This window comes from Heptranchias perlo, chromosome 34, assembly GCF_035084215.1.
Source record: "Heptranchias perlo isolate sHepPer1 chromosome 34, sHepPer1.hap1, whole genome shotgun sequence".
In the NCBI taxonomy this organism is placed as follows: Eukaryota; Metazoa; Chordata; class Chondrichthyes; order Hexanchiformes; family Hexanchidae; genus Heptranchias; species Heptranchias perlo.
The window spans coordinates 6633672-6661253 of NC_090358.1; the positions used below are offsets into that span (position 1 = coordinate 6633672).

At 43.6% G+C, this 27582-nt stretch overlaps 1 protein-coding gene and 1 long non-coding RNA gene across 4 annotated transcripts in view; one reads left to right on the forward strand and one right to left on the reverse strand.

Moving 5' to 3' along the window:
- Window positions 1-11971: 11971 nt before the first annotated feature.
- On the reverse strand, window positions 11972-27000 carry LOC137301745 (uncharacterized). Its single transcript, XR_010958353.1, has 3 exons — window positions 26848-27000; window positions 14925-15065; window positions 11972-12133 (listed from the first exon to the last, which is right to left on the reverse strand). It is a non-coding gene; the product is annotated as an uncharacterized lncRNA (long non-coding RNA).
- Window positions 26766-27582, forward strand: part of LOC137301743 (D-glucuronyl C5-epimerase-like) — an 82949-nt gene continuing 82132 nt past the window's right edge. The window contains exon 1 of one of the 3 annotated variants that reach the window (XM_067971363.1): window positions 26766-26858. The gene's annotated coding sequence lies outside the window, so the exon portion shown is untranslated. Of the gene's footprint in view, window positions 26859-27196; window positions 27252-27582 lie in introns of those variants that run through there. The other 2 variants (XM_067971361.1, XM_067971362.1) reach the window with 2 other exon arrangements.

Sequence of the window (27582 nt, forward strand, 5' to 3'; positions counted from 1 at the left end):
ATTTAAGGATTGAGAAAGAAACAGGAACGACGGAGAAGGAAATGGGTGAATTGGGGTCAAATGAGGCACAAAAAGAGAAATAGAGAGGGAAAGACTAGATTAAGAGAGAAAGAAAAAGTAAGAAAAAAAAAGTTCAATTCAAATTTTAAAAATCTCTAAGAACAATTTACTACTTGCAGGAATGAGACTCTATAGTTTCAATGGTTCCCTTTCTGGGCTGAAGAGGTTGAGTGGCATTGCAGGAACATAAATCTCTCATTACAAAGGTCCTTAAGCTGTTAAGTACCAGCCCTAACTTTCTGCGGCGAGTTTAATTGGCAATTAATGTGCAAATGCAGCAATTTTTTGAAACTCACGGGGTGGTTGCGGGCGAGCTGCAGTTTTTGCAAGGCTAACGGTGGAGTGGTACAAATCGTCCAGCGACTTGTGGCGATTCGCAATTCACAGCGTATCTCTTCCTCGACACAAGTTACTGGACGATTTACACATTAATAATGACATGTGCATTAAATTTACTGTTATTTTGCCAGCAAATTCTGGCCCTTCATGTTGTGCCTAACATTTGATCTGCCTACTTTAGGTGTGATTAAAGATGGGGGTCTTACCAATTGCGACCCTTTAAAAAATAGGATGATTGTTAGCTTCAGCATCTTTTCGGGTTTTTGTGTGTAAATAATTTTGTTATTAATGCAATTTGTTGTTTAAGTAGTGAGAAACGATGACCTCAGTGGGGGAACTCAGTGGGAAAGGACCTACTGAACCCAGTAACACGAGGGACCTGAATTACCTTCAGTAGATGTAGTCATTAAGCCAGGGTGCTTCAGCGATCTTGTCATTTCAACTGTGTGCACGTTAATTCAGCTCTATCATGCTGTCATGCCGTTGGACATTACTGTGAGCCAGTTTCCATGATGATAGCAGTGGTGCTCATGATTTACATTTAAATGTTTTTTTAAAAAATTACATTTAAACAAAAAAATAATTTTAAAAAAAATCAAAGGACAGAAAACGTCGAGAGATTGGAGTGAGCAATTTGTTTTGAATTTGACTTCTGCCCACACAATGTGGCTCAGCCCTAACCTCAGAACATGGTCCTGCTGCACCAGTTCGACATTTTACAATTTCTCAGAGTAAGACACGCAATGTAGTGTCAAATTAGGGGTAGTTCCGTGCTCTAAACCCGTGCCCACTAAGAGGTGGATTGACGCTCCGTTTATACCAACAATCATGTCATTTCAACGGTGTGCAAATTAATTCAGTTTCTTCTAGTTTTTGGAGGCAATAAAACATTCCTGGGTTTTCACTCCCTGCCTCCAACTAAAAGTGCCACAGTCCCGCCTCCCGTAGAGACCATCAATACATGTTCAGCATTGCTGACCTGGATTTCCCTTCTGTCCGCAGCAGTCACTGCCACTCCCGGGGGCCGCCAAGGGGTAGGTGGCAGTTGGCCCTGGGAAGTGGTGGGAACAACCCTGAGTTCCTCTCATGGGACTTGTAGCAGCTTCCTTTCTCTCCAATCTTGCTCCCCACTTACCTTTATTGTGTGGCCGTCGGCTCCTCCGCCCCTTCAGCTGCCTGGCCACTTCTTATAGGAAGTTTGCGGCAGGGCAACGCGGGGTCTCTCTTGGCGGCAGGAATCCCGCCGTGCGTGTGGGATGAACTGGCAGTGACACAGAGGTAGGTGGATGGAAGTCCCAGCCTGCTGGAATAGCACGGCTGGGAGGACAATCCCAGCCTAAGTGTTGACAGGCTATTTTACCATGGAAGGCATCACAGTTTTGCCCAATCCTGCTCTCATCAGATGTCTACATATATGCCTTTTCTAGCAGAAGCCAATGGTAGCAACTAGGAGTGGTAACCCTGATGGATTTATCCCCCTCTCAAACGAGGGACACTGGCATCAATTACAACCAATCCCTCCCGTGCCCGAGATTAGCTAACTCAGTGCAGACCTGGGATTGGATGTGGTCTGAATGGCTCAGTTCCACACCAGTTGGTGCACTTACCAACTGAGCCACTGACCCAGATTTCTGATTCTGAAAGTGGAACATGTTTGGAATCAGAATCCCACAGTCATTCTAAGTGGGATGTAAAGACCCATACAGCCAACAAAATCAGGAAATAGTCATCCCATCATTCTGGGCTGCATTCAATTCCAGGTCACAGATGTAAAAAGACAGGGTTATTTCTGCATAAGTCTTCTCCCAGTTTCATATATATTGAAATAAATTCCTGAGTTGAATTTTCTAGGTGCACGTACCAGACCTGCATCTGCTGGGAAAATAAAGGCAAGATTGGTTTCAGTATTTTCAATGAGCAATAGAAGTTTTATCCATTAAATCCAAGATTGCTGTGGATATTGGTGGCTTGTATTGTATTAACGAATATAAACTGTTCAATCATGGGCAGGAAAGCCTAAGAAACTCTGGGGAAAGACATCCTCATGTGCAAACTTGTTGAGAGTACCATATGAGCAGTCCGAGCCCGCATGCAGCAAGACCTGGACAACATCCAGGCTTGGGCTCATAAGTGGCAAGTAACATTCGCGCCAGATAAGTGCCAGGCAATGACCATCTCCAACAAGAGAGAGTCTAACCACCTCTCCTTGACATTCAACGGCATTACCATCGCCGAATCCCCCACCATCAACATCCTGGGGGTCACCATTGACCAGAAACTTAACTGGACCAGCCATATAAATACTGTGGCTACGAGAGCAGGTCAGAGGCTGGGTAGTCTGTGGCAAGTGACTCACCTCCTGACTCCCCAAAGCCTTTCCACCATCCACAAGGCACAAGTCAGGAGTGTGATGGAATACTCTCCACTTGCCTGGATGAGTGCAGCTCCAACAACACTCAAGAAGCTCGACACCATCCAGGACAAAGCAGCCTGCTTGATTGGCACCCAATCCACCACCCTAAACATTCACTCCCTTCACCACCGGCGCACAGTGGCTGCAGTGTGTACCATCCACAGGATGCACTGCAGCAACTCGCCTAGGCTTCTTCGACAGCTCCTCCCAAACCCGCGACCTCTACCACCTAGAAGGACAAGAGCAGCAGGCACATGGGAACAACACCGCCTGCACGTTCCCCTCCAAGTCACAGACTATCCGGACTTGGAAATGTATCGCCGTTCCTTCATCGACGCTGGGTCAAAATCCTGGAACTCCCTTCCTAACAGCACTGTGGGAGAACCGTCACCACATGGACTGCAGCAGTTCAAGAAGGCGGCTCACCACCACCTTCTCAAGGGCAATTAGGGATGGGCAATAAATGCCGGCCTCGCCAGCGACGCCCACATCCCATGAACGAATAAAAAAATGAAAAAGATATTGTTACAGAAATGTTCTAAAAGGTGAAAAAACAATATTAGACAACGAGAAGGAGAAAGTATGAGGACATCTGAAAAACTAACATTGTCCATCATGTCCAATCCTCACTTTGTGAAGTGTCTTGATGTTTTGTTACACCAAAGATGCTATACAAATACAAGTTGTTGTGGGTTGGGAGATGAAGACCCATGTTCTCCCTAACGTTGAAAAGAAGAAAAAGGAGCCAAGTGTCCCCAAGAGATTATAATCTGCTCTGAGGAACATCCAAAGGTAAAGAAAGATTGAAGCTCCTGGGTTGTCCATCGGTGATGTTGCAAACCAACATTGAATAATGCAGCCCAGAATGATGGGATGACTAATTTCCTGATTTTGTTGGCTGTATGGGTCTTTACATCCCACTTAGAATGACTGTGGGATTCTGATTCCAAACATGTTCCACTTTCAGAATCAGAAATCTGGGTCAGTGGCTCAGTTGGTAAGTGCACCAACTGGTGTGGAACTGAGCCATACAGACCACATCCAATCCTAGGTGACACAGATCTGGTCCACAGATAAGCAACTGTTGGAGTAGCTAAACTAAAAGAAAAATACAAAGCTCCCCCAATGGGCTCTGTTGGCAAGGCGCCATGTAGTTAAGCCAGGAGCTCTCATATTTAATTCTTGGACTGTGCTGAGCTAGTTGATCTCAGTCAGCGTGGCAGTTCGGGTGCTGCAATTCACCTCAATGCCCTCCGCCAGGATTCCTGCTTCTGATCGCTATCCAGCAACCCCAGCTAGAAAGTACTGGATGAACACATGATCAGGTTTATCTGTGATGCCTTCCACTGTTAAATAGTCTGCCAACCACTCGCTGCCTGGCCTCACACATGAAGATTGGTCGCTTTGGCAAAGTGCTGCAGGGAATCGACCACCCATGAAAAGTACCCCAGCAGAAGTTGGGGCTGACTTTTCCCCTCCTGGTCCAAAGGTGCTGAAGCTAATTGTAACATCCCAACCGTTACCCTGGGTGAGATCAGCTAACTTAGCACAGACCAGGGGATGAACCTGGGATCTTCCTGTTGTCTGATTGAGTTTCATGGTGGGAGTTGCACTTCCCAACTCAGCCATCAAGGAAGCAGTTATTGTGGGGAGTTTAAACCCTCCCACGATGGGCAGGAGAGGGTCGGGGGGGAGGGGGGGGGGGGGCGATGGGTCTGAGGGCGTCCGAGTAATCCGCTCTGGAGAGGCGGGTCTGTCATTATAATATGTAAATGAGGCTCCGCTCCAGATATTTTGGCAACCATTTAAATTTAACGCTGGCCGGCTGTGTTTCCCAGAGCTCTGGAAGCCTGGCTGCTAAAGGCAGAGCAGGAGCAGCCGGATCCAGCAGGTAAGTCCTTTTTATAGCACTGCTTGTGGGCCAGGAGGAGCAGGAATGCTCGCTCAGGCCCCTCAAGCAAATCTTCTGCCTCAATCGGCTGGCTCCCTCCCTCTAAACCCACAATGTTTCCTGGTCCTCCTGCCTTCCCGATTGCCGGTCCAATTTCCGCTCCCCTCCCTCCACCAACCCACGATGTTTCCTGGTTCCCCCCTTCCTCCCGATTGCTGCTCCAACTCCCCCCCCCCCACCCCCACACCACCCCCCCGCACCCACCCATCCCCCCTCCCCTGCACCCACCTGCGATGTTTCCCGGTTGCCGGAGACCGTCCCCAATGGACCCCGGCTGCGGCCTTCCACCGATGGCTTTCCCATCTGGCAGCCTGTCAGTCTGGCCGGCTGCTGGTGGGAAACAGAGTACAAAAATGATGACGAGGTTCTGCCGTTAAATTCAGCAAGACCTCCGCGTTCCCGGCATTTCCGGGTTTCCCCCCGGCAAACACTGCTCCCTCCTTGCCTCCCCATAAATATCGGGGCCATTGTCTCCTTAATGTTTTGTCTTAATCTTTCACTGAAAAGTTTGCAGCAGCAAAAAAAGTTTTTGGCATGCAGTTAATATCTGTGCTTACGGATTTTCTAGATCTCCACACAAGACCTCATTAAATGTGATGGCGAGCTTCTCACTGTTTGGTGGAGTTGATAAACATTTTCTTTTTAATAGAACAATCAAATGATGAAACAGCACAAATAACTTGGAGTTTAAAAGGGTATCAATGTTTCTGCTGACCTGGATTTAAATATTATCAAATCTATAGTCTATGCTTCTCCCAGACTAGAAATACACCAATTACATGTTGTTTGTTCCCCTACAGCATCACTGCGTTGAAATCAAATCATCTCACAGTTTTCTACTCCTCCTCATTCTTTTGCAGGAGCACAAAACCATGTAGCTCATTGTTTCTCTCAGAGGTGTTAATTTTAACTTTTGGCGACAGTGTAAAATCGGCCGCCAATTGTACACCTTTTCCGATATTGCTTTCCATTGGAGAGGGTAATCAGGAGATGTGTATAATGAATGGGCAGCCGATCCGATTTCGCCCATTTTACACTATCTCCAAATGTTGAAATTACTCTCAGTAATTCTTTCTGTCCACAATCCTCACACTTCTCAAACCCAAGCTTAGCATCATCTAATCACAATTTTTTAAAATTTATCTCTTTTATATTTGAACCTTGGTGGTGGGGCTCACTATAGGTATTATTGGCCTTTCACTTTGGTTTCTCAATTCAAAAAAAATTACCTCCCGTCTAGTTCAAAACATTGAGTTAAATTCCATAAACTTTGACGCTGTAAACTTCAGGTGAGAGGGTATGTGCAATTTGTAAAGCACATGCAATGGTTTAGTGAGGATTTGCGCCTGCAATCCCCCAGACAGCTAGTTCCCAATCTCAGCCAGGCTGTTAAACGGAATTGGCAAATGATAAGGAAACATGTTGCTGTAGTTAAATGGTGACACTTTTTCTGAAAAATCCATGTTGTAAATCACACCAATTTAGAAGTTGCCCTATGTTTTAACAAAAAGCTAAGATTGCATTAATGCACGAGTCAATTACCTATACTTAGAGAATGTTCAAAATGTGTATGACGATGCAATTCGATTGTATGGTACAATTATATATGAGATTCATGATGGATGCTGGAAACATGCACTGATGTCAGCATTAATTAAATGACAAGGACAAGAAAATAATTGCAGGTTTGAATTGTCACTAGCATCTTATTACAAAATTATGCAAATAACTTTTGGTATAATGTGTAATATGATCCATCTTCACATACATTTTGAATAATTACATATTGCACTACAGAGCTGTACAAGCCAATTTCTTTTGTGATTATTTTTCTCCCCCATTCTCTCTTGCATTATGATATTATTTAGGGTTATTTATTGACTGTTTCCCCACTGGCTCTGTGGGTAGGTGCAAAACCTAGTGTGGAACCGAGCCATGAAGATCAAGAGAGTGCTAGGCTAGCGGTTCTCTGCCAGTGTGTGGAAGAAGCACCACAACTGACCAGTGACTCTTCAATTAGTGAGGTGAAAAACAATCAGCTCCTGATCGCTATTCAATGACCACGGCTGAAAGATGCAGATCTTTGAATGTTAAGTGGGGACAGATTTAGTTCAGATGTTTCTCCCCAAATCTAATAAAAAGAAATACTTGCATTTGGATAGTGCCTTTCATGACCTCAGGGCATCCCAAAGTGCTTTACAGCCAATGAAGTACTTTTTGAAGTGTGGTCACTGTTGTAATGTGGGAAACATTAATACCCTACTGCCATTCACTGTCTAGGCTCAAACATGAAGAATGACTACCAACATGAGGAGGTACATGAGGACTGCTGGCACCCATAGGGGTAATGGGCATAATTCACTGCCTTCAGGATAGACAGGGAAATAATTGGGGAAAGTACATTCTTTTAATTCATATATATATGGCTGAAAATTACGGGTGGGGGCGGAACAGATGTTAACATTCACTGGTTTCATCTCATTTTCATCTCATATTCTTAAAAAGAAGTATTATTGAGGCTACATAATTTTTTATGGAAATAATGAGAGAAAAATTTACAGACCACACCAGATGCTGCCTGCAGGTGTAGGTGAAAGAGGTACATGGACCAAATCTCATGAGACTCTCGCAAAAGACAGGATTTTACAAAATCATGTGGGTCAGCAAGTCTATCAATTTGCAAATTGAATTATTAAAAAGCTGATTAAGGATGATCTAGAGGTGCAGGAATTTATTGGTGAAAACTGGAAATGAAGAACTTTAATTTTTTTAAAAGTTTTTTTGCAATTTTTCGTCCTCATTCCTTTTTTTTATATCTCTTCGCAGTCCTATTATAGGAAAACAGGTAAGTAGTCAGCCTTAAACACTTCCACAGATTCCTACACCAATTCTGCTTTGGGGACTGGGTAAGGTTAGGGTCTGCTGACACAGGGAAAGAAAAGAAAATAATTATTCTCTCTTCCTCCTCGGGTCCCCTCCCACTCCTTGAATACATATCATGAGCACAGCTAATAGTTCAGCTCTGGCTGAAGGTGCATTAAGTGAACTATCATAATTGGGCTGATGCAACAAAAACACTTTGAATGATGGAAATGTGAAATTAAACGAGAAAATGCTGGAACTGCACAGCAAGTTTGTCAGCATCTGAAAGAGCGGCTAACCTTTCATTGGAATTGATGATGGGTCCCATCTGAAACGTTAATCTGCCTGTTCCAATTCAGATTCTGTTGGTCTGTCTGCATTTGCAATATGTTCTATCATTACTGCTGGTTTAAGCCTGTAATTTGAAGTGTTGTGAACCGACCAGGTCCAATTCTGCAGGACCAAATTGATTCTGTCTTTTTAGTGCTTGTCATTTCCTGCTTAATTTCATAGCACTGGGACTGGAGACTTTAATATAATTAAGTCAGTTGTAAAATTAGTCAATCTCCAATGAAATGAGTGGGGGGCAGGGAATCAGTCTTGCCTTACAACCAATTAATACAAACATTTACATTTCCATACTTCTAAATAATATCAGGCAAAACAGAACAAAATATTGAAGCTACTTGCTTTTATATGGGTTTTCGTGGAGATCTACTGCTGCCAACTCCCAACGCACAGGTCCTATGCAGCTGGCAACAAGCCTCGAGTGAACCTGCTGGATGTGCTAAATCCAGTCACAGTCAATGGAAAAAAATTGGGTCTTCCCAATGGTCTTACCATATCAGTAAGTTTACTCTTAGGTTGCTGTGGCTGCGCTAAACTCACATGTTGCGAACCAGTGACACCAATGCCCACTAAAACCAATATAAAAGCACCTGATGAAACACTTTGCAAGTGCAGCAAGCAGGTAGGAAGGCAAATGGTATGTTGGCCTGCATTGCAAGAGGATTTGATTACAGGAGCAAGGATGTCTTACTGCAGTTATACAGGGCCTTGGTGAGACCACACCTGGAGTATTGTGTGAAGTTTAAGAAAGGATATACTTGCCGTAGAGGGACTGCAGTGAAGGTTCACCAGACTGATTCCTGGGGTGGCAGGAGTGTCGTATGAGGAGATATTGGGTCAACTCTGCCTGTATTCACTCGAGTTTAGAAGAATGAGAAGGGATTTCATTGAAACATATAAAATTCTGACAGGGCTAGACCGACTGGAAGCAGGGAGGATGTTTCCCCTGGGAGGTTCAGAACGGGGTCACAGTCTCAGGATACGGGGTAGGACATTTAGGACTGAGATGAGGAGAAATTTCTTCACTCAGAGAGTGGTGAACCTCTGGAATTCTCTGCCACAGAAGGCTGTGGAGGCCAAGTCACTATTTAAGAAGGAGCTAGATAGATTTCTAGACCGAAAAGGCATCAAGGGGTATGGGGAGAGAGCGGGAATATGATATTGAGATAGAGGATCAGCCATGATCGTGTTGAATGGCTGAGCAGGCTCGAAGGGCCGAATGGCCTACTCCTGCTCCTATTTTCTATGTTTCTATGTTTAATTAAGCCACGGTCAACTGCTGGGAAGACTCATTTTTTTTCAGTGGCTCTTACCTAGGTTTGTCAACTCTGGTTGGATGTATTCCTGGAGGTTTCATCATAAGACCTCCCGCCTCAAACCGTCCCACTTTCACACTTCCGCCATTGGTCCATCCTCCAGGCGACGGCCTTCCCATGGCCAATTGGAAAGCAATCAAACACTTTATTATCCAATTGGATTCATCGTGACTGTTGGTCAAACAGCCTTTTTTCCCTCATCTCCAATATTTTTGCAACTAATAAATTAAAATGTTCAAAGAAAATGAGAAAAACACTTTTTTTTTAATGCCTCATGATTTTTCTCCTGAGTTGCTTGCAGCAGGGTCCTGGAGATTAACCTTCAATTCCTGGAGACCCTAGAACAATTCTGGAGGGTAGACAACCCTAGTCTTGCCTATGGCTGGCTTTAGTACATCCAGCAGGTTTTCTCTGGGCTTGCTTCCAGCTCCATGGGACCTGTGCGTTGGGAGTTAGCAGCACTAGATCTCCATGAAAAAGAGGCTACTTTCAATATTTTGTTCTGTTTTGCCTGACATTGTTTAGAAGTATAGGAATGTAAATGTTTGCATTAATGGACTGCTATGCAAGACTGATCCTCCCACTCATTTAATTGGAGATTGAGTAATTTTACAACTTACTTAATTGTGTTAAAGTCTCTAGTTCCAACGCTATGAAGTTAAGCAGGAAATGACAAGCACTAAAAAGACAGAATCAATTTGGCATTGTAGCAATGGACTTGGTTGATTCATAACTCTTCAAATTAATCAATCAATTTTTCATTCTGCATTTTAACTTTTGTATCTCTCAAAATTGTACAGTCAGCTGTCCTAAATCTCATTGATCTGACAGTCAGATCAGAAGAGCAAGCCTATGATAAAGCAGATAAATTTGAAGGTGCATCAATAGGTTATGCACATAATTTATTTAATTCTACAAGTTAGGTTAAATTAATACAAGTAGAAAAATCTGGAATTTAGACTCATGCAATTAAGCAGGAGGGCTGTAGTTTTTATTTTTATTTTTGTAGTTCCTTTTTCTCCTTGCTTTTTTATTTTTCAATAACTTTTCTCTGACTGTTTGGGAGAGTGGGATAACCTGTTATGCTACTTAATGGTTGAACAGCAGGAAGTAAACATGTATGAAGACAGAAATTGTCCAATTGGCCTTTCCAGATTAAAAACCCTGCCGTGGTGGGAAGGCATGATGTGGAGATGCCAGTGATGGACTGGGGTGAACAAATGTAAGGAATCTTACAACACCAGGTTATAGTCCAACAGTTTTATTTGAAAATCCCACACTCACCTGACGAAGGAGAAAGCCTCCGAAAGCTTGTGATTTTCAAATAAAACTGTTGGACTATAACCTGGTGTTGTAAGATTCCTTACAGTGGTGGGAAGAGGGAAGATCCATTCAGTAACCCCTTCAAAAGATGACTACACTTTTTCCCAACAGTAGCGGTTGGTTTAGAGTGACTGGCGGTCATAGAATTTAGACTCTCACCATCAGGCTGAGCACCAGATATTTCATTGTCAGTGCCACAGTTGTAGCCTCAATTCTCTGACTCACACATCCTACCAATGGGTTCCCTGCTGGGAGTGCAGAATTATCCTTGTATTTCTTACTGGTTATCGTGTTTGAATTTTATATTGGAGTTTTGCAAAGCAGTTTTCTGAGTGCCGTTGCCTCAATCGGTGGAGTAAGCCTCCATCGGAACCTGTTACTATCAGCAATGTGGAAATTAATGAGGATATTGGTTCAAACCTTGGTTGTGGCCCCTGAAGCTCCAAAGAATGCACCTACCGAACTAGCATACAGACAAAATGTGAGCACTCCTGGTCTAAGGGTAGGCACCATTCCTCCTGCTACTTTGAAAAATCGAGAATAGTCTCTAGGTGACCTGGAATATTGGTGCTATAATTTATTAGTACATTAAGATTCTTGGGAACAGAAAAAAGATCATTAGGTCTAACAAATCTGTCCCTTTTTGATGAATCAAAACCGCATGCCACTGAATGACGAGACGGGTCATGCTTTCCATTCATAATAAGGGCCTTGAAATGACACCCTGCAATGTACACACAATGCATCTGTATGAAACTCCTTTGTCTGGTATTTTAACTGAGTTGTTAAACCACTCAACATTAACGGATTATTTCCTCCATTAAAATAGCAAAGGAATTACATCTAAATGCATTAAGTATTCGTGCACTAATATTGTGCAGTGTAATTTCAAGGTCATGTAGAATTTCTAATCTAAGTGAAGCCACTGGGAGAGAGTGTACAGTGGAGATAAGCTGCTTCCACCAAAAGGAAGGGGTGAAAATTAGAACTGAAGTTAATTCACTTTACTGTAGCATATCTGCAATCACCAGGCAAAGTGTTGTTGGTAAAGGAGAGTGACTGAGTTGCCTGCCAACTTCTTGTCTTATCAATGGTGTATGTGTTGGAGCATGTTCTAAAAAGAGATGACAGAAGACAAATGAAAATTTAATTGGTATAAATTATATTTTGAAAATTGTGTTGGGTAGTCAGGTCTCGAATGGTTAATATATTGAGACAAGGAAGCAGACCCTTATCTCTCTGAAAAACACATTATCTAACCATCAAATGTTTACTCGGTCCTTGTAACAAATGTGTAATTAGAATAATGTCTTAATTAGGTTGATGCAATGCTTTTATTGCCACCACTAATCTAAAATATAGTGCAGAACCGATGCTATAAATTTACATCTGAGACTCATTATTTTCTATATATTTTAATGCTGACTCAAAGCGTTAACATCAAAAGCAAAATACTGTGGATGCTGGAAATCTGAAAAAAAAACTGGAAATGCTGGAAATACTCAGCAGGTCAGATGGCATCTGTGGAGAGAGAAACAGAGTTAACATTTCAAGTCGATGACCTTTCGTCAACAAGTGTTAACATGTTGGGTTCAGTGCTAATATTTAAACCAGGATCAATAGTCTGACACCAGAAATGTTCAAACTTAGCACCAAGACTCACATTAGTATAATAAAAGGTTTAAAACTACACAGATGTGAGGTGTAATTTTGTGCCTCTTTGTGCCTAGTGCTTTCAGCTGTAACAAATTTAACAGATTTTTAGCCTTATGTTTAAGATGACATTTTGCAAACTCTTCCCTCCAATGGCTCAGCTGATTAAGACAATCAGCAGCAGAGCTGTAGAGAGTAGGAAGATTACAGGCTCAATCACTGGTCTGTGTTGAGTTAGATTATCTCATTCGAAGCAGCAGCTCGGAGACTCCCGATGGCCTTATCACTATACAGTCAGCTTAGCTAGAAATGTTGGGACCATAACCCAGCAAGAATTATTACCTTCAGAAAAGAAAAGAAAAACACAATTTAAGAAAATACTTGAACATTTCCAAATGCTGGACTATTGATCTTATTCAAAATAGCACCACTGTACCAATCTCCAAGAAGCGAGAGGAGAGCAGGTGGCCAAATTTTCAATAATCTCTAAGTGTTATAAATAACACTGCAGGAGGTGGTATGTGGAAGGCTGCTCTTGTGGTTTCCCAGTGGGCAGTTTAAGAGCAGCATTGTTGGAGGACTGAGAGCTGTTCGTTCCCCCCCATATCCAGTGATGGTACACAGTGCAGGGAAACGCACTGTAAAGAAAAATGTTACCCTCAAAAAAATAATACTCCTGAATAGAAACCCTTCTTTGGAGCCTCGAGAGTCCCCCAACTGCTGCCTTGACTAAGATCATCTAACTCAGCAGAGACCAGGGATTGAACCTGTGATCTTCCCAATCTCTATAGTTCTGCTATTCACTGCCTTAATCAGCTAAATTATTGTGGGGTGGGGGGAGGGTTTGCAAAATGTCATCAAGAATAAAATTCTATTAGGTTTATTACAGGTGAAAGCATTAGTTACAAACAGGAACAAAATCACATCTCACATCTGTATATTTTTACATCTTTATTATAATAATGAGTCTTGGTCTAAATTAGAACATTTCTGGTTTCAGACTTCAGAACATGAAATGATGGCACCGGTATTAATGGAAAGGCAGGGAGAGTACAGGGGAGCCGGTAATGGGTGAAGAACCCGGCAAGGCCGGGAATGTGGAGAGCCTGTCAATCTTAACGGCAGGGCCTCGTGTGAATAATTTTGGGCCGACAGCCAGCCCAATTGACTGACTGCCTGGCCGGGGGGCGGGAGCAGTAAGTAGCGGCAAGAGGCTGCAGCCACGGACCCGTGGGGATGTTCCCTGGCAGTCAGCACTGAGGCAAAAGCTCCGTCTGGGGCTGGGGGCTGGGAGACGCCGAAGGCTTCCTTGTGAGGCCTGGAGGTGGGGAGCACTCCTGGCCCACAAGGAGTGCGAGAGGTTGCAGATCTTGTACTTAACCTTAGGCAGTCAGTGCCTCCCGCCTCGGATCTGCTGCCGGACATCCCACAGCATGGGCCTTCCCCTGATGTGGAGTTAAGTTTAAATTGCGGCACCAATTCTGTCATCGGGCCGCGACTTTTGAATGTTAATTAGGCCACCGCCTGCCTTTAGCGGGAGCCTCATTGATGACCTGATTTGGGTTTTTAAAAATTTAATCGGCTGGGAATGGGGTCAGGTTGCTTGATCCTGGTATTTTAACTCCTGACCACCCCCCCGCCGACTCTCTCTTTTCCCACCCGTTGGTTGGAGTGGGGTTGGAGGGAAGGGGGTGAAAATCGAGGCCTCTAACTCTGAACTGACACTACCTTTGCTTATCTCCAAGTTATTTATTACAACTGTGGTAAAATGTAATTTTTTTTGGAGTGTAACAGACTAAACTCCAGTGACGTATGAATTAGAAACAAGTTGGCAGATTTTCACAAATTTTCATCTTCATCTCCCAGCAGATGACAAGAAGAGGAGTGCTCTGGGTAGACACATGGTTTACTTTGGTACTCACACCATCATTTATATATATATATTTTAAAAAACTTGAAGAAACCTCCAACTATACTCCCACACGTCATACTATTTTGACAAGTGCGATGTTAGTTCTCTGAGATCAGAAGGGTTTAGAACATTTAATTTCACCAAAATGTAGTTAGTACGGTTAGCAACATGAAGAAAAGCTTTTTTACACAGCGAGTGGTTATGGTCTGGAATGCACTGCCAGAGTGGGTGGTGGAGGCAGATTCATTCGTGGCTTTCAAAAGGGAATTGGATAAGTACTTGAAGGGAAAAAATTTGCAGGGCTACGGCGACAGGGCGGGGCAGTGGGACTAGCTGGATTGCTCTTGCAGAAAGCCGGCATGGACACGATGGGTCAAATGGCCTCCTTCCATGCTGTAACCTTTCTGCGATTCTAGTTTAAAATGTATTACTAGTGCTGTGCAAATAATGAAAATACAAAGACTACAAGTGTATATTTTTATTAATTTAGGGAACTTTGTCGACATCAATATAAGGGACACCAGTGGTGGGGAACGGAACACATTTCCATTTCAGGCACCCAGTGTCAGCAGCAAGTGCTTGCAGTTCAGGTACATCATAGGTACATCAAACAACCTCTGCTAGGTACCTCAGAAGAGCACCTTCTTTTGCAGCAATCTGATATTTTTCAATTTCCCACACAGCCGCTTTGAGGCTGCCAATTAGTTCACAACCTGCAGCAGTTTTGTGCTATGGGCCCATGCTCACCATGAATTGGGTTAAGACTTTTTTTAAAAAAAAATTCTTGAGACGTCAGCAACAACGAAGGAATAGCAATATATGTCCAAGTCAGGAGGTGATGGTGTTCCCATGATCTTGCTGCTTGTGTCCTTCTCAGTGGTGGAGGTGCTGTCAAAGTAAGTTTGGTGAATTGTTGCAATGCATTCTGTAGCTAGTATATACTGCAGCTAGAGCGCACCGATAGTGGATGGGGTGGAATTGATAGAGTGGTGGGGTGCTGATCAAGTGGATTGTTCTGATCTGGATGGTGTCAAGTTACTTGAAGGTTGTTGCAGCTGCATCAGACCATGTGAGTGGTGAGTATTCCATCGCACTCAGACTTGAGCCTTATAGATGATGGAGAGGCTTTGAGGGGGTTTAGGAGGTGAGACACTCATCACAGGGTCTGCAGTCTCTGCCTTAGTCTTATGGGCATGTTATTGATATGGCTGGTCCAGTTAAGATACTGGTCAATGGTTACACAGTGGTGGTGTTGCTACTGAAGGTTGGGGGGAATGGGGATGTGGTTGGTTGGTATATGGACCTGTTCAATGTATTACTTATATCAAATTATATTTGATCTCTTATCTCTGCCACATTTTGCTTCATCAATATTTGTATGAATATTTTGAAAACGCAAATAAAATTTCAAATAAAAGTTTGAAAACTTTCCTGCTGAGAAATAAACTTTTTGATTTGATCCTCTATTGTCACATGGACATTATAAACTGAGGTGCACTATAACAACCTCAGAGTACAAATTTCCATTTCAAACAACTTTCAGTTATTTGATGAATCTGGTTGCTTCATATTCTCCAGGCCACAGAATGATGCAACATTAAAAAGTACTGCATATATGTTTGCAAATGACTCCCCCGCTTTGTTTTCGAGGTTCTGCTGAATGATGTGTGGACCTCACTGAAGAAGATTGGAGGTGACAAAATCAAAGTTGGACTAGTTCATTAATATACTTAGATGGAAAATACGTTGTCCTGTGATGGCAGCTCCCACTATCAGTACTTAGTTGTGTTTATTGAGGGACACTATGGGGCAATTCTAACACCCCCACGAGGGGCGGGAGAGTGTTTGGGGGGGGTGGTGGGGAGGGCGTTATATTGGTAAATATGTGAAACTTCCGGTTCAACTTCCGGGTTGGGGGGCATCCGGGTAACCTGCTCTGGAGAAGCGGGTCCGTGATGATAATATTTAAATGAGGCTCTGTTCCTCAGATTTTGGGAGCCATTTGAATTTAATGGCTGCAGGCCGGGTTTCCAAGGGGCGCACTGGAAACACGGCAACTACAGGGAGGTAGGAGATGCCGAATCCAGCAGGTAAGGGCTTTTCCAGCACTGCTTGTGGGCCAGGAGGAGCAGGAGTGCTCCCCCCAGGACCCCCAAGTAAATCTTCTGCCACGACTTTCCATCTCTCCTCCGCGATCTGCCTACCCCCACCACTATGCCCTGATATTTCCCTCCCTGCTGTGCTCCGAGCCAACCCCCGCCCTGATCTTTTCCAATTGCAAGGGACCGTCCCCAAGGATCCCCAGCTGTGGCCTTGTACTGCAGATTTTCCCACCCGGCAGCAGGCCAGCCTCTCAATGTGAGTATAAAAATGATGATGAGATCCTGCCGAATCCGCGTTGCCGGCATTTCCGGCCGCAAACACGCGCCCCTGCTTCTCCCCCCTCCCCAGTAAATATCAGGGCCTATATCACTACAGAAAGTACCACTTATTTTTGTGTTGGTGGTCAGATATTTTTCAAAACAGCCTCTTATGGACTTTGTGCTTCTGCTTTTCTGGCCCCAGGGGATGAAGATCCAAGAAAGGCAAGGGCGCTCCCAAACGTTTCAACAAATGTCACTGTAGTTGTTAATGGGTATATGAGCCCTCACTTGGTTTCCCGATTATTTTCAGCCTTTCTTTCAGCTCCTTATCAAGGCAGATTTTTAAAAAAAATTTATTCATTCATGGGATGTGGGTGTTGCTGGCAAGGCCAACATATATTTCCCATCCCTAATTGCCCTTGAGAAGATGGTGGTGAGCAGCCTTCTTGAACCGCTGCAGTCCGTGTGGTGAAGGTTCTCCCACAGCGCTGTTAGGAAGGGAGTTCCAGGATTTTGACCCAGTGACAATGAAGGAACAGTAATATATTTCCAAGTCAGGATGGTGTGTGACTTGGAGGAGAACATGCAGCTGGTGGTGTTCCCATATGCCTGCTGCCCTTGTTCTTCTAGGTGGTAGAGGTCGTGGGTTTGGGAGATGCTGTCGAAGATGCCTTGGCGAGTTGCTGCAGTGCATCTTGTAGATGGTACACACTGCAGCCACGGTGGGCTGGTGGTGGATGGGGTACCAATCAAGAGGGCTGCTTTGTCCTGGATGGTGTTGAGCTTCTTGAGTGTTGTTGGAGCTGCACTCAACCAGGTAAGTGGAGAGTATTCCATCACACTCCTAACTTGTGCCTTGTAGATGGTGGAAAAGCTCTGGGGAGTCAGGAGGTGAGTCACTCGCCACAGAATACCCAGCCTCTGACCTGCTCTTGTAGCCACATTATTTATGTGGCTGGTCCAGTTAAGTTTCTCATCAATGGTAACCCCCAGGATGTTGATGGTGGGGGATTCGGCGATGGTAATGCCGTTGAATGTCAAGGGGAGGTGGTTAGACTCTCTCTTGTTGGAGATAGTCATTGCCTGGCACTTATGTTGCTTGTCATTTATCAGCCCAAGCCTGGATGTTGTCCAGGTCTTGCTGCATGCGGGCACGAACTGCTTCATTATGTGAGGGGTTGCAAATGGAACTGTGTACTGTACAATCATCAGTGAACATCCTCACTTATGACCTTATGATGGAGGGAAGGTCATTGATGAAGCAGCTGAAGATGGTTGGGCCTAGGACACTATCTTGAGGAACTCCTGCAGCAATGTCCTGGGGCTGAGATGATTGGCCTCCAACAACCACTACCATCCTTCTTTGTGGTAGGTATGACTCCAGGCACTGGAGAGTTTTCCCCGATTCCTACTGATTTCAATTTTACTTGGGCTCCTTGATGCCACACTCAGTCAAATGCTGTTAATCTCATGGCGCAGAATACCGTAGCCCAATTTGGCCGAATTTTTTCTCATAAGTCTTATTTGTATTTAAAATGTTTCTATTAGAAAAATAAAGCTTAAAAATTAATCTGTGTATTAAAATAGTGCTGCAATGGAGGGAGCAGCAATTGTTGTGTTGTCACGATAGGGGCAGGTACATTATTGCAGCTGGTGTTGGTGACTGGAGCCCTGGACAACATGGCTCCAGGATCCATCAGAACCAAGCCTTAGAGGAAGAATTGTGGGTCCTGAAGAAAGGCAGCTTTGAAGAAACCTTTAACCCATGTTTCTATGGGAACAGGGTACTGAGTTAGACTATCAGCCATGAAGGGCCCGAAGGGCTGAATGGCCTACTCTTGCTCCTATTTTCTACGTTTCTATGTTAAGAACCACTTTTTTTTTAATGGAATTGTGTCCAGCTAGTCGCAAACGATTACCTTAGAGTAAAATGTGTCAAAATGCTGCAACCCAAATTGTGAGGTACTTAAATCAAATTTATTTCACTGGTGAAATTCCCTTTCCAACCCCTCCAGTTGACTATCACTCACCAAAAACCTCCAGCACTGAAACAGCCCTAGCTAAAGTCATGAATAACAACCTCTACAACTGTTATCATGGTGCATTACCTCTCCTTGTTCTCCTGGACCTAACTACAGCATTTGACATGATTAATTGTGCCATCCTAATCCAATACCTCTCCTCTGTCATCAAACTCCTTTACACCAAGCTAGGGTTTTAAAAGCCTGTAGATTGTAGGAGGAAAGGAAAACTGAGAGAGGTAAGATGTTTCATAGGGAGAAGGACGACTGATGTTTGGTGCATTTAGAGCTTAGGTGGCATAAGAGAGGAATGCTCAAAGGAGCAATTACCATAATAGCATTGATAAAATATCAAGACACAAAAAGGTTGCAAATGAGAGGTTGAGGGACAGCAGAGGAAAATGCTAGAATCTATTATAAAGGATGTGATAACAGGAAACTTAGAAAATAATAATAGGATTTAGCAGAGTCAACATGGATTTATGAAAGGGAAATCATGTTTGACAAACTTATTGGAGTTCTTTGAGGATGTAACTAATAGAATAGATAAGGGGGAACCAGTGGGTGTGTATTTGGATTTTCAGAAGGCTTTTGATAAGGTCCCACACAGGAGGTTGGTGAACAAAGTTACAGCACATGGAATTGGGGGTAATATACTGGCATGGATAGAGAATTGATTAACAGACAGAAAACAGAGAGTAGAAATAAATGGGTCTTTTTCAGGTTGGTAGACTGTGACTCGTGGGGTACAGCAGGGATCGGTGCTTGGGCCCCAATCTATATCAATGATTTGGGGATGATGAGGGGACCAAATGTAATATTTCCAAGTTTGCTGATGACACAAAACTAGATAGGAATGTGAGTTGTGAGGAGGATGCAAAGAGGCTTCAAGGGGATATAGACAGGCTATGTGAGTGGGCAAGAACATAGCAGATGGAACATAATGTGAAAAAATGAGAAGTTATCCACTTTGGTAGGAAAAACAGAAATGCAGAGTATTTTTTAAATGGTGAGAGACTGAGAAATGTTGATGTTCAAAGGGACTCGGGATGGTGGGATCGTCGTATGAGGAGAGATTGAGTAGACTAGGCCTGTATTCTCTAGAGTTTAGAAGAATGAGAGGTGATCTCATTGAAACATTCAAAATTCTTACAGGGCTCGACAGGGTAGATGCAGGGAGAATGTTTCCCCTGGCTGGGGAGTCCAGAACCAGGGGTCACAGTCTCAGAATAAGGGGTAGGCCATTTAGGACTGAGATAAGGCGAAATTTCTTCATTCAGAGGGTGGTGAATCTTTGGAATTCTCTACCCAGAGGGCTGTGGAGACTCAGTCATTGAGTACATTCAAAACAGGGATTGATAGATTTCTGGATATTAAAGGCATTAAGAGATATGGGGATAGTGCAGGAAAATGTCGTTGAGGTAGAAGATCAGCCATGATCTTGTTGAATGGCGGAGCAGGCTTGAGGGGCCAGATGGCCTACTCCTGCTCCTATTTCTTATGTTCTTATGTAAGAGACGTGCCTATCAGACAACAGATCTTGTGGTGTTCATTCTACTTGTCAAGCTGAAAAAGTCACTTATTTGTTGACTTAATGGAGGATACACAGAATGGTTATTAGAATCATAGAAAGTTACGGCACAGAAGGAGGCCATTCGGCCCATCGTGTCCATGCCGGCCGAAAAAGAGCTATGCAGCTTAATCCCACTTTCCAGCACTTGGTCCGTAGCCCTGTAGATTACGGCACTTCAAGTGCACATCCACAAAATTTTTAAATGAGTTGAGGGTTTCTGCCTTTGCCACCCTTTCAGGCAGTGAGTTCCAGACCCCCCACCATCCTCTGGGTGAAAAAATTTCTCCTCAGCTTCCCTCTAATCCTTCTACCAATTACTTTAAATCTATGCCCCTCTGCTAAGGGAAACAGGTCCTCCCTATCCACTCTATCTAGTCCCGTCATAATTTTATATACCTCAATTAAATCTCCCCTTAGCCTCCTTTGTTCCAAAGAAAACAAAGCCTAACCAATCTTTTCTCATAGCTAAAATTCTCCAGCCCTGGCAACATCCTCGTAAATCTCCTCTGTACCCTCTCTAGTGCAATCACATCTTTCTTGTAATGTGGTGACCAGAACTGTATGCAGTACTCAAGCTGTGGCCTAACCAATGTTTTATACAGTTCTAGCATAATCTCCCTGCTCTTATATTCTATGCTTCGGCTAATAAAGGAAAGTATCCTGCATGCCTTTTTAACCACCTTATCTACCTGTCCTGCTACCTTCAGGGATCAGTGGACATGCACTCCAAGGTCCCTTTGTTCCTCTACACCTCTCACCTATTGATACCTATGTTGATTTTTGAGCACTGAACATTGACAATTATTTCACAGAAAGGGCATCATATTTTCTTCAGTGCATCCTGCAGTGAATAAGCAAGTAACTGAGATTTTAATGAGGCTGAATCAGTGCACAGCAGCAACTCCTGCCACGGGTGCTCAGGATGAGAGGGAATCAGAGGAACCTCTGCTTCCTGTTTATTTTCCATCCACTTCTTCATTGCACAAGCTGGCCACAACAGGAAGATATGTAAACTGATATATTGCAACAAGCTGATAACCCAAGCTTCTTAAGATTGACTGCTTGCAGCTCATCTTAACTTATTTTCTTGTGAATACGCTGTTATGGAGCCTGCTGATTTAAATGTTTACACCAGCTTTGTAGAATATGTGTCACTTGGAGGAAACTGCCATTTTGACAATAACTAAAATTGAGCTTTTGATTACCTGTTCTAATATATCCTTATGTGGCTCGGTGTCAAATTTTGTTTGGTGACGCTCCTGTGAAGTGCCTTGGGTCGTTTTACCACGTCAATGGAGCTATATAAATGCAAGTTGTTGTTGCTACTGCCAGAATGGTTACCATCCTTGCTCTGTGCAATTGGTCACATGAGATTTCATTATTCTCTCTCACCACTGTGGACCTTGTCCCTTTCAATCGTTGTCGCTGCCTAACATGCCAGTGACCTTGTTTGGTTGGAATCTGTTCCAACTGGTATGTAGCCATTGCATAACAAGCACGATCACTATGTATGCTAGGTCTTAGCCTGAAATGAGTTCTTTGAGTGAATGGACATCAATCATGTCCAAATAATCCGGTTCCAATGAGTATAAAACTCTAACAATTTCTGGGTAATCTTAAAAGTGTTTTAAATGTTAAGCCAGAACACCAGCAAGACTGAAACAATCCTGTTCAGCTCCTGCCAGACACTTTGTGCCTCAGACACCAATTCCATTTCCCTCTCCAGCTACTTGCTCATATTGAAAGCAAAGGTTTGCAACTTTAGTGTCCTTTTCAACCTTGATCTGAGCTTCAAAGCTCACATCTGGTCCCATGTAATCTCCAACAAATGGGTGTTGCAGCAAACATTAGACAATTACAGCTGGTACAAAATGTTGGCACCAAAAACAACAGCTTAAAAGGCTGCCAACACGGTATATCCATGTGTGTTGTGCAATTTTAGAAATTAATTTTCAGTTCACACGTGATGTAATACAAATGTAGTCTTTGACATGTCACTTCATCATTTATTTATTTTGCGAGGAGGTTTCAACTTGGTAAAATTATTTTAATGAATAGAAATATAAAACCAACTAACCCCCTTGATGACACTATGATAAATGCACCATGTGATCTTGTACTGAGCCAGAAAGTCCTGGAAGGTTGGAGATTCAATGTGCTGAGTTATGTGCTGAGTTAGCCAAATTCGCCTGAGGCAGCAGTTGGAGTTCAACAATTGACTTCAGAAACTCTGGGGTGGGATGAAAAAAATCAACCAGAATCCTTTTTCTTGATTTTTTACCAGTGACCCTTGCTGGAAAATGTCTATCTGTGGAAGCCGGGTGATGACAGGATTGGCTGTGATGCCCTCAATTATCAAATAGAACCCATACCCCAGCAAGGAGGCACACCTTTGCTCCACTGCTCCTAACTACTGACACTAATTACCTGGGCTCACATGGTCACTGAGATGAAGTACAGGAGGGCTAGAGGCATCTATGTAACAGCACCTCTGGAAGAGTCAGTGCCCTCGGTAGAGGAAGGGAGAAAAATTTGAAAAAAAATTATTTAAAAAAAGAAATACAAGACCATTCGATCCACCGTTAAAGGGTTTAATTTCCAAATGTTATTCATTTTGTATATTATTGATCTAGGAATGGGATTCAAATACACATTAAGAATATTTCTTCAAAAAACACTTCTCCTTTCTGTCCAATTCCCTCCCCATTTCTCCTAAAGGTTTTGCCTCTTTGCTGGGATATGGTGCTATGGATTACGGGCACCCTCTAGCCAATGTTCTCTTCGCTTCTCAGGAGATGTTGTGGACAATTGTAGTACCTCTGGGATTAGCTACTCAGCACAGATCAGGTTGGCTCAAATACTCACTGAGCCATCGGGGGACACTCAGAAATATTTCTAATACTGTAACTTATCTCTTGATAATACTATATTACAGATCCAAAACATGGAATACAATCATCCATTTCTTTTGAGTGTCAGCCTTGGCTCAACGGTAGCACTGAGTCAGAAGGTTGTGGGTTCAAGTCCCACACCAGAGGCTTGAGCACATAATCCAGGCTGTACTTCAGTGCAGTACTGAGGGAGCGCTGCACTGTTGGAAGTGCATCTTTTGGATAAGATGTTAAACTGAGTCCCCATCTGCTCTCTCAGGTGGACGTAAAAGATCCCATGACACTATTTGAAGAAGAGCAGGGGAGTTCTCCAACAGATTACAAAAACAGATTATCTGCTTTTGTGTGCAATTTGGCTGCCGCGTTTCCTACATTACATCAGTGACTACACTTCAAGAGTACTTCACTGATTGTAAAACGTCTTGGGACGTCCAGAGGTTGTGAAAGACGCTATATAATTGCAAGTCTTTCTTTCTTCTTTCTTTTCACATTGCTTGCTAATAACTCAAATTATCAAAAGAAAAGAACTTCCATTTAATACATCCTCAGAACATCACAAAGCACCTCACAACTAATGAATTGCTTTTTGAAGTGTAATCAATGTTATGCAGGTGAGCACAACAACTTGCACAGAAGGTTCCACAAAGGGCAAATGAGACGAGGGAATCGGTTAATCTGTTTTCTGTTGAGGGAGGAATGTTGGATAGGACAATTATCTGTTCTTTGAAGAGTGCTGATGGAATCTTAACTTCCACTTGAACAATCAGTTAATGTCTTCATGTCTTTTTTGAAAGATGGCATCTCTGTCTTTAGAGCGCTCCCTCAGTATTGCAGAAACATCAGTCTAGATTATGCGTTTAATTTCTTAACTGGGGCTTGAACCCACAAACTTTTGATTCAGAGGCAAGAGTGATACAATTTAGCGAAACTGATCGTATATTAGTCAGAAAAATGCAGCTTCCAATTTTTTTGGGTTCTATGATACACAAGTAATTTTTTCTAATCCAGCCCATTCAGGCCTGTTACCTGTAATGTTATTTCAGCTCAGTTGAGGTGAGATCTTAAATCAAGGCCTTGTCTGCCTGTTCCAGTGCTACATATAGATGTTAAAGATCCCACCTCACTGTTCTAAGAAAAGCAGAATCTTCTCCCAGTGTCCTGGCCAGCATTTCTTTCTCAACTAACATCATCAAAAACAGATTAACTGATCTTTCATCTCAATGCTATTTGTGGGAACTTGCTGACTGCAAAACAGCTGCTGCTCTTGCCCACATAACAATGGCTGCACTTCAAAGTAATTCATTGCATTTTTAAAAAATTCATTCTCTGAATGGCAGCATCGCTGACAAAGCTAGGTATTTATTATCCATCCTTAGTTGCCCTGAGAAAGTGGTGGCGGGCTGCCTTCTTGAACCATTGCGGTCCGTGTGGTATTCTTTGTAGTGGTTTGACACACTTCAGAGGGCAGATAAGAGTCAACCACGTTGGAGTAGGTCTAGAGTCACATATAAGCCAGCAAGGATGGCAGGTTTCCTTCCCTGCAGGATATTAGTGAATCAGTTGGGTTTTTACAACAATCCGTCAGCTTCATTTTCACTTTTACTAATACCAGCTTTTTATTTCCAATTTAAAAAAAAACTGAATTCGTATTCTCAAACTGCCAGGGTGAGATTTGAATCATGTCCAGTAAAATAACCATTACACTACCGTACCCTGATATGTGAGGTACCTGATAAATTCTTCCAATACCATATGCAAGATGGTATAATTGTAGTTGAAGAACAGCCAAATGCTTCCTGTTTTCTTCTTAAATTCAGAAAAGCTGAACGTTGCTTTTCTTTCTCCACTTTAAATTACATAATATTTAAATAGGCTTCTGGAAATGAAGAGCCATGGTATAGTGGCTTAATTGTAAAAAAAATTGCCAAATACTTACAAGGACAGGTTTTAAGATTCTTAAATTAAGAAACTATGAAGTAATTTCCATTTCCCGCTTTTTTTGAAGTCTGAAAACTAAGGGTTTGGACTTCCATGAAGGATCTCAACAGATAACAGAAGCTGCTTTTATCCTTCGTGGGGCCTGAGCTAGAACAGCTGGTTCCTGGCGTATGGGTTCCGTGCAGCCAGCCACAACTGAGGTAAACCTGCTGGATTGGCAAAGGCATCATGGTTAAAATATGTCTTCCTGACCATTGGCCTCAGCAAATCCTAGCAAGTTTACTTTTGGGTTGCAATTGGCTGAGCAGGACTCATGTGTTGGGAGGCAATGCACAGACCTTGTACAGCATAAAAGCAGCTAAAGAATATAAGAAATAGGAGCAGGAGTAGGCCATACGGCCCTCGAACCTGCTCGGCCATTCAATAAGATCATGGCTAATCTTCTACCTCAACTCCACTTCCCCACCCGATCCCCACATCCCTTGATTCCCTTAGTGTCTAAAAATCTATCACTCTCAGTCTTGAATATATTCAACGACTGAGCATCCACAGCCCTCTGGGGTAGAAAATTCCAAAGATTCACAACCCTCTGAATGAAGAAATTTTTCCTCATCTCGGTCCTAAATGTCCGACCCCTTATCTTGAGACCATGACCCCTAGTTCTAGACTCTCCAGTCAGGGGAAACAGCCTCTCAGCATCTATCCTGTCAAGCCCTCTCAGAATCTTATATGTTTCAATGAGATCACCTCTCATTCTTCTAAACTCCAGAGAATATCGGCCTATTCTACTCAGTCTCTCCTCATAAGACAACCCTCTCGTCCCAGGAATCAATCTAGTGAGTCTACACCATTGAAAGACCATTTGGCCCAACTAGCTCATCTCTTCGTAGAAATGAACAGTACCTCTAGCACCGCATCAATCAGAAATAGTAATCTGCCTTTCCTCTTTGGACCTGGAAGCTCTGGAATTCCCTGCGTTAACCTCTCCATCTCTACCGCTCTCTCCTCCTTAAATCCTACATCTTTGACCAAGCTTTTGGTCACCTGTCCTACTATCTCCTTATGGGGCTCAGTGTCAAATTTTTGTTTGATAATCGCTCCTGTGAAGCGCCTTGGGACTTTTCATTAGGTTAAAGGCACTATATAAATGCAAGTTGCTGTTGACCTGCTTTGCATTTGCAGCTGCAGCAATTTCTGTTTCGTTTTATTTCAGGTTCCCAGCATCTGCAGTTTGTCTTCCCCAAGTTCGATTTCCCCCCCCCCCCCAAAAAAAAAAGCTTTTTTCATTTACTTTTCTCTTTAACTAAAGGCATCATCCTCTGCACAATCTGCAATGTGCACCATGCAAACGCCACCTGCCTGTCTTGTGTTGCTCTCTGCTGTTTAGCAGATGCTGCTGCGCCAAGAGCCACGCGCCGTTGCCATTGGCCAGCCGGGCCGACCACTCATCGGCGTTCGCTCGCGTCACCGACGTGATTGACAGCTGGGCCCAGCGCGCCGGCGCCGCCCCAGCAAGACCATCCCCGAGACCCGATTGGCTGGATTCGCCCTTTCAGGAGCCCGCCCCCTCCCCGCGCCTCCTGTCACTCACACCGGCGCCGCGTGACGCTGCCGTTAGTCAAGTTAGGTCGAGCCGCGGCTTGTACATAAAAACTAAAAAGAAAGCCGAGCGTTGCGTTAACACACGCGCCTTCGAGTCGCGGCTTTCTCCTAGAAATCCACCTTTATATATATATATATATATATTTTAAAAAAGAGCATCCGGCTTCACTGTGATGGATATACAAGCAAGCTAGTGTTTTATTTACATTTCAAGAAAGAAAAACCTTACGTGAGCGCCGAGATAATTTTTTTTTTAAAAAAAGGATTTGTTCTTCGGATTACCTTAGGTTCAGGTAGGCCATTCCGACGGTGTGAATGGGACCGATTACTTTTATTCTCTTGTTATGTTTAACGTCTCCCCTTTTCCCTCCCTCTCTGGACCGGGCCGGCGATCTCGCGCGTCAGCCCGCGGCACAACCGTTGGCCTCAGCGAGTTCCCCCGCCTCTTTCGCCGCCGCCGATTGGCTGGTCCCGGCCACGGTGTCCCTCGTGCGGGTGCTTCCCTGGCTGCTGATTGACTGGTTCGGGTGTCAATCAGCGGGGGCTGCTAGGTTAGGTTGTGCGCGCGCGCTCTCTTTCCTCCTCTTTCTCCCCCCCCCCCCCCCCCCCTCGCCGCATCTCTCTTGTGCCTCTCGCTGCCCGTAGATGTAGTTGGCGAGCGGCTCCTGTCTTACCAGCTTGACCGGGTAGGTGTAGCACGCAGAGTTGTTGGTGGGGGGGCTCGGTGTTGTGCTATTCACATCGTGCCCGCTGTATGGATACCTTGCATTCATTTGTAATCCATTTACATTTGCGCAAAATAATTGTGTGCCGAAAAAATCTTCCAAGTAAAACAAACCCATTTTTTTTGGGTGTCAAAATCAGTGTCTCTGTTGTGGTGACTGGACACATCCTGTGGGACTAAAATGTAAAACGTTTGATTTTTAAAAAAAAAATCACTAAAATCAAGTTCTCTGTAGACTAATGGTTCAAAATGCGCTCTCTCTTGTAATGTTTTTCTTTCCATTCCCCCCCCCC